The sequence below is a fragment of the Humulus lupulus genome, chromosome 8, assembly GCF_963169125.1.
Source record: "Humulus lupulus chromosome 8, drHumLupu1.1, whole genome shotgun sequence".
Lineage (NCBI taxonomy): Eukaryota > Viridiplantae > Streptophyta > Magnoliopsida > Rosales > Cannabaceae > Humulus > Humulus lupulus.
This window is the reverse complement of record NC_084800.1, coordinates 56,120,858-56,129,292: the sequence shown is the minus strand read 5'-3', so window position 1 is coordinate 56,129,292 and position 8,435 is coordinate 56,120,858.

Sequence of the window (8,435 nt, the reverse complement as noted above, 5' to 3'; positions counted from 1 at the left end):
GGATTTATCTTTAAATGAGCATGCAGAAGAAAAAAACAAAACAATTAAACATGTAACCAGTTTCAAAAAATATAAACATGAAAAATTGATAAGTACTTTACATTTATAAAACCAGTTATATGTCTTTAACTTTGAATGGTTGAAATATATTTATAAAAAAAAAACAATTCATTCACTAAGGTAACCAGTTACACACTCAAACAAAACATTAAGTAAAATCTTCCACTGTTATCTGCAATTAACCAGTTACACATGTAACCAGGTACAAAGAAAACAAAACACTTTAACAAAAAAAAAACACAACAATAAAAATAAAACAAACACAAACAAAATAAACATTATGCAAATTAACTACATATCTACAAGAAACCAGTTACACAACCATAAAAATAAAACAAGCACAATCCACCAAATGTGAAACACAATAACACTAACATAAACAGATGAACAATTTTTTATTATTATACTTAATAAAATAAACACATACCAAAACATGCTTAGTCTCAAGAGAATCATCTCCAGCATCCTTACTACCAGATGCACACGATTCCTTCGTCTGTTTAACAGTGGAAGGGGATTTACTCTTCTTCCTTGCAACAGATTTCAAATGTGTAACGTTACTCCTTCGAGGAAGAATCTCGCCAATATCATCCCCTACATTCTTCGATTCATCCTCTACTATACCAGAAATTTTCTTCTCAGAACCAAAAACACCACCAACTTCACCAGAGTGATCCCTGACAAAACTTTGAAATTAAAATAGACAATGCACTACATAAAAAAAACAAACAACACAAATGAAAAAAATAACAGATATACATATATGTAGAGCACAAATTACAAATAACTACCCATAAACTTCCCCAAAAAAGCTGATCAAAAACTGACAAAACCCTCACTAAAAAACTAGCGATAAAATCGTGCACCAAAAACAAAAACCACCATTAACACAGATTAAAAAGCAACCATCCACGATAGAAAATAGATAATACAAAGCAAAATTAACAAAAAAATATACATTAAAAAAATTAAAAAATAAACCCTGAAACCGGGTACTCACCGAGACGAAAACACCACAAAGAGGCACAAATCCACAACGAAAAACTTATAAAACCCTAAAAAAAGAACAAAAAGAAGAAATCAAGACAAAAAATCAAATGCTAAAGGAAAGAAAAAATTCGAACTAAATGATATACAAAAACGTGATATTGAAGCAATCAGTAAATACACACCTGAAACCAGGTACTCATCGAGACGAAGACAACACAGAAGGCACAAAATCCACAACGATAAACTGAAAAAACCCTAAAACAGAAAGAAAAATGAGAACAAATATCACAATATCAATTGTTGAATAGAATAGAATGATAAAATGAAGAAAAACGTGATAATGAAGATAAAAAAACAATAGAAAATATAGGTACTCGAGTACCTGCATGCATAAGATAAAATTACTAGGTATTGATTTTCTTACAAAAATTATTTTCCAAAAAATAATAATAATAATTATAATAATACTTAAAATGACTGAAATGCCCTCACAAATATTCACATGCATGCATAAGAAAAAACTACTGAATTATGATTTTCTTACAAAAATTATTTTCCAAAATTCACAGATAGAATAAATAAACTTATACAATAAAATATGAGATACAAAATAATTTATTTGATAAATATGGGAAAACAAAACCTATAAAAAAGTTCAACAACAAAAAATACCATAAAAATGCACACACAAAAAAAAGCCATATATATCAAATTTTATTGAATTTTCCCATATTTCATGTAAATTTCTCTAATTATACTTGTAAACTGTTCATAATGCTCTTATAATAATTGGTTTGGTTTATACAACTTTTTTTCACATATATTTATATATATATAGTATTGTCACAAATATTTGGCATTATATAGGAGATGCTCTTAAATTAATAAGGTTTTGTAATATTAATTTTAATTGACATTGGTGGGGCAAAATAGGGATTCATAAATTGAAGTGACCTAGTTCAATGGATTATCTTAACAACTACTGTTAAAAAAATGAAAAAAAAAATGCAGTCATGTGCTTTATTATGAAAGTGATTTAAATCAATTAAAAGAATAATAGTGGTATAAATGTACATTCAACATGATAGTCTAATTAATTAGTAGTCAGACTGATAGATATGGCTAAATAGTAGAGACCACTGATTTAGATAAAAGTCCACTAGGTAGGGATTGGGCCTAGACCCGAAGCCACCTGAAATGGAGGTCCAGGTAACCCATATAACTACTGAAATGTGAACAATTATGTTTCTCTTATGACTTTCCACACACCATTACTAAATTTTCTGGTCGTTATTTTGTACAATGTACCTTTTTTTAAAAACAATATATTCAAATATCACAACAAATTTTACACCAACTTGAAGAATGAGGTTAAATTCGTTCCTTAAAAAAAAATAAAAACGTATAATCATCAAGCTTAATGATATTACATCTCTCCCAACAAAAAACAAATATAATAGAAAAATATCATTTTAGCCCCTATATTTTTCTCAAATACGCTATTGATCTCTATATTCTTTTAAATGACAATGAATTCTTTATTTTACAAAATAGATCAAAATAGTATACTAGAACCGATTTTTGTTAAAATATTTTCAATTATAAGATCAATTATTGAGTCGTTGGAGATTAAATGAGTTTACAGTAGTAGAAAAAATGGTCGATGAGCTGATAATAAAATATTATATTTGAAAATATTTTGACCAAAACTGGGCATAGGGTACTACTTTGATCAATTTTGTAAAACACAGGATTCGAATTGTCATTTAACAAAATAGAAAGATCGATTGCGTATTTGTAAAAAATACATTGGCCAAATTAATATCTTCTCAAATTATAAATACCAAATAAAAGCACTGATAAATAAAAGAACTCATGATCTAATGGACTAAATACCAATATATAAAAAGGAGAGACATAAATTTAATTTAAGAGTAATGATATGTGTACCAAATTTTTACACAATAAAAAAAGAGAACGTACTCATTTGGTACTCTATGTTTTTGCAAAGTATCATTTTGGTATCCTATTTTTTCAATAATCCTCATATGGTATCCTGTATTTTAAAATCATACATATTTGATACCATAAACTCAGATTTGATAAATAAAATTTTATCAATATAATCAAATTGTCATCAATTATATGTAATTAAGTAATTGAATTTGAATTTGGAACACATAAAATTGAGAGCAGTTTGATTAGGTTGGAAAAAAAATTATCAATTAAATTTGAGTTTAGGGTATCAAATATGTACGATTTCAAAATATAGGTTACTAAATATGTACGATTTCAAAATACAAGGTATCAAATGGTTTCCTACCCATTAAAAAATAGTAATTGGAAACAAACCTTAGTTTAAAAGCTTGTTTGGCAAAAAATAAGTGTTTTTGAAAAAATTGTTAAGTATAATCTTGAAAAATTATCGTGTTTTATTTAAAAATAAAATAAATAAAAGTGCACAACATATTAAATCTATTGTGTTTGACAATAATTAAGTCAATAAACAATTTTTAAAAGAGAAATTCAATAATGAAGAAGTTGAGGGCTTGTGTGTGTTGACCCAGATTTTGGCCAACTGACACGGAGTCAAAATACGCTTGGCGTGGAAAGATTACGTTGAAAAGAATGGGATTTCTAAACCTAAAAATTGAACCAAATCGTAAAATCTGACCTTGAACCACTACCAAATCAATCCTAACATGTTTCTATCATCAATAACTTGTAAAGATTCAACTCTAAACATGCAAACAACCTATAGTTTCTATCTAACACAATTAATAACTCATTTTACTTCAAACCTAAATCTAACAAAAATTTAAGCAGTTAAGGTTTGAATACTTACAGATCAAATTCCTACTAAAACTTAGATCTTTGTCGTCTATGAGATTTTCTAGCCCTTCAATAATCTAGATTGGTGATTTCTACCAAAACTTCAAGCTTCAAGACAGATCAAATACGAGAGATTATTGCTGGTCTGTTTTCCCTTTCGTCAATCTTAAAACCAGAGTCTGAAAAATTATACGATATATAAATCTATTCTTTTATTAATTAATTATTTAATCAAATTTAAATCATGTAAAACCAAATTACACTACTATTCCCAACCTCTAACTTTTCCATAATAATTACTCAAGCCCCTTGTAGTAATTTTCATTCAAAACTAATAATTTTAATTTTTCATAATTACACTTTATATCACAAAACTCATTATTCTACTTTGACCCCTAATACTTGAAAAAACGAATGTACTCCCTCCATTTCTCATTTCCCTTATTTTTTTCCTTTTACCAAACATAAAATCCTACCTCTTTCTAAAGAAATAAGTTTCCACCAGATTTTTCTTAATTTTTTTTTGTTTTTTTAAGTTGTTTCAAGTTTAAATAAAATTTCCTATTTATTCAATTTTTTATGTGTACTTAGGCATAAATATATTTTTAACATAATTTATTGACATGACTTTAAGAGCACTTTCAAAACCTAAAAGTTAATTTAAAGAGTATTTGGAGCAAAAAAATTACATGTATTTTGTATTTTGAAGCTCTTTTTAAAGAAATAAGTTTAATTTTCACTCGCTTCTTCAAGAATCTCTTTTAAAAAATTAGAAAAATTATTTTAAGCTTTAATAAAATTTCTTATTTATCCAATTTTTGATGCGTGCTTAAGTATATCTCCTCTATATAAAAAGTGGGTAGATAACGGAAATTCTTGGTTTTAATGTGTTGTTTGATTTTTTAATCATCTCACGCAGGGTCAAAATAATTAATTCGAGAGCTTAACAATCAATTAACAATAAATGACCAAAAAACCTAATGATAATGAGCAATAAATAATAAAGAACACCAGATTTATAAAGGTTCGGCCACAAGAATTGGTAATGACCTACTTCTTCTTAGCTTTGTATTAATCTTGAAGGTTTACATAAGATCACAAAGCATTACAAGTGGATTTCTATGTGTAAAAGACAATACAATAAGGAAGAATCGCTGTTAGGCATAAAAATAGGTTGTCCGGTATATCTCTAAATACTGGTCGGAAGGATAGTTTGTGAACCCCCCCCCCCCCCCTACTGTGGTAGAGGATTTGTATTTATGCCGATCTATTGGCCAAGGGTTGCGTCCGAGCGTAACTGATGGGAAAATATATATATTCTTGTAGGCAGTTGTTGCCCTATTCTTTAGGAGCTCTGACCGAGTTTTCAGACTATTAGGTGCGTAGTGAGCGTAACTACTTTCCACCGACCAAGGTATATCTATCTGTCATACCGATCAGTAACTATAATATATTATGTAAGTATACGCTGACCAGCCTGCCCGGCCTAACACCATGTGTCCAAAGCTTAATGCCACGTGTTCAAGATTAGTACCACGTCAGAAATGCCAATTTTTGGGATAACATAACGATTTATTTTGTTAATTTTAATGGAATATTCTAAATATTTAACATAATATACATTTAAAACTATTAGAAATAGATATTTAATAATTATATTAATATAAATTCAATTGTTATAAAATATTATAATTATAATAATATATAATACAAGACTAGATATTTAATAATTATATTAATATAAATTCAAATGTTATAAAATATTAATAATATTTAATACAAAACTATATATTTAATACTTATATAAATTTAAATTTAAATATTATAAAATATCACTATAACAATAATATATAATACCTCAAGTTAATTTTTATTAAAAAAATTATCATTTATATTTAAAAAGGTTAACATATTATATATATTTTTAAATTATAAATAATATTTTGGTTTAATTTTTTTTCAATATGTTTATGTTTATTTATTTGAAATTTACTTGACAATGATACAAAATTAATAAATTCTATAAATAAAAATAAGCAAACGTACACTAGACGTTGTTTGTGTCTAGTATACATATATATATATATTTATATATTTTTGGACCCTGTGTTTTAAAAAACTCATTTTTGGACCCTATATTTTGTAAAATTGTTCAAATAAACCCTTAGTCTCAATTTTGATGAAGAAAAAATTGAATATAATAACACAGCTTTTAAGCAGAATGATTTTATTTTTGTTCTAAATTGTTAGTTTTGGTAAAATATTTGTGATTTCAGATGAGAAAACTTTAACCAAAATCAAGTTTATTGTTTTATTTGAACCATTTTACAAAACATAGGGTCTAAAAAGTAATTTGTCAAAACATAAGGTCCAAACAAATAATGGGACAAAACACAGGTCCAAAAAATATAAACCCTATATATATATATATTTGAAGTACTAACTGACATGATTTTGAAAACACTTTCAAAGCCTAATTCTTTTTTTTTTTAAATAGGTGTATTTTTTGTTTGAAAGCTTTCTAAAGATATAAATTTCTATCAGCTTCTTGTAAGTTTTAATAAAATTTCTATAAGTTATTGTAATTTTAATAAAATTTCCAACTTCCCAATTTATCTATACTTTTATTCATATATGTGGGGTTTGAGTTCCTATAAGTCATTATTTGACTTTGACTGTTATGTTAGTTGGTTCATTAACTAACTTAACGGTTTAATTTAACAATGGTCTTGGCTATTGTTGACGCCGTTTTTCGTCAACAGATAAAAGAAGAGAGCACGTAAACAATTAAAGACAATGGCCAAAAGAAACAAACGAATCAAACACACGGTTTTTTACGTGGTTCAGCAGTTAAATCTGCCTAGTCCACGAGTCTCTGTTATTAACCTCAAGATTATCTCTGAACAATTCTTTAGCAAGAATTCTCCAGAGTTTTCTCTTAAGGATCAGAATTTCGGTCATTTACAATGGTGCATGCCTTCTCTATTTATAGAGAAGGGTGCAGAATACTATCCCACATATTTTGGGTAGTTACTCTTTTGTGAATAAAAATAAATGGCTTTAAATGCCAATAATCAGATATTAAAGGAAACGTCCCCCAAAGATCAGGGAGCGTATAACTGTATTAAATAATATCCCACAGTTCTTGGGGATTTACATCAATTAATGAGGGCTACATCTCATAGTTATTATACTTGTAGATATTCAAGGTGGTTATAGCGTATCTTCAAGGCTCCAGCATTTCTGGTCTCATGTCATTGTGCGAGCCACTGACATCTCCCGAGCTAACGTTTCTTTCGAGATGGGATATCGAGCTCAAGAACCATGCTCCGAAGTTCCTGAAGATGAAGGTGTTCTCGGAGCTACCTTTCGAGATCGAGGTCATTTCGAGATCACCGCACTCGAGATCACACATCATACTTTGCAGGCTCGACTTACAATCCTAGATCACTCTAATCCTCACGAGACCATTTGTTGCGAACTCAGCTTTCGAGGTCATATTTACTATGGCTCGAGATTTGGGTATAACATTTTGCCCCCTCAAAAGTATTTGTTCGAATCCTAAGAGAAGGAAACTTTTGAACTACTCTTTCCGGGAACCATACCGTCACACTCTTGAAAATGGACACGTGCCAGATGAGTATTCTCACTTTAGGTACTTGAGTACCTTGGGAACACGCCAACGATCGTTCGTCTGACAACTTTTCGGCGCCATCTTGTCACCGATTCCCATCCATTCGATCTGTTGAGGAATTTAATCAACGCTCCTGATTAATTTAGTTTTCCCACCTATATATACAAGACCCCCTCTTCGTCTTCTTCACATTTGTTCATCACAAGCCAGAAAAAAGAAAAACACTCCCTAAACTTCTTATCACAGTTTATACTCATTGCATGTTTTCTAGGCCGAAGAAACAAAAGAATCCTGGTTTGTACGAGTCAGTGAGTTCTTTCTTGCAACCTCTTCTCCACTCGACGATTTCGCTGCAATCACCATCACTGTGTAAGTACGCCATTTTTGTTGTTCTTTTTATACTGTGTTTGCTGTGTATGTTAGTTTACGTTCTTAGCATGATGCGATAGGAGGTTTTGAACCGATAGGTTTTTAGGCTTTCTGGATTTTCACTCTCGATGTTCGTCTCTGGTTTATACCCAGTTTCGACGTTTGAATGTGGTTCCTATTTTCTGGGTTTTGAAATTCTTAGGCAGCGTTTCTTGTACATTAAGCTTTCGGATAAAAACATGGGTTTTGACAAATACACGAAACCCAAAAACGCTTTTCCTGGCTAACCGCCACTCTCCTTTCCCTTGAATTTCGGGACTTTAAAAAAAAATCATCCACGCTCCTTTTCCTTTCCTGTGTAACACACGCTCTGACTCTTTAGTAAGGGTCTTAATTCTTAGTTTCTTGTCCTTAAATCTCCGAGCTCATCCTGTCGAGCTCGTGATTCTTGCATGCATGGCCCTCACCATTTTTTCTTTCTCGTTAGATGTCACAGAATCTGGAAAGACGGTGGGGGTCATTACGAGCAATTCCTTACGAGCCCAAATCT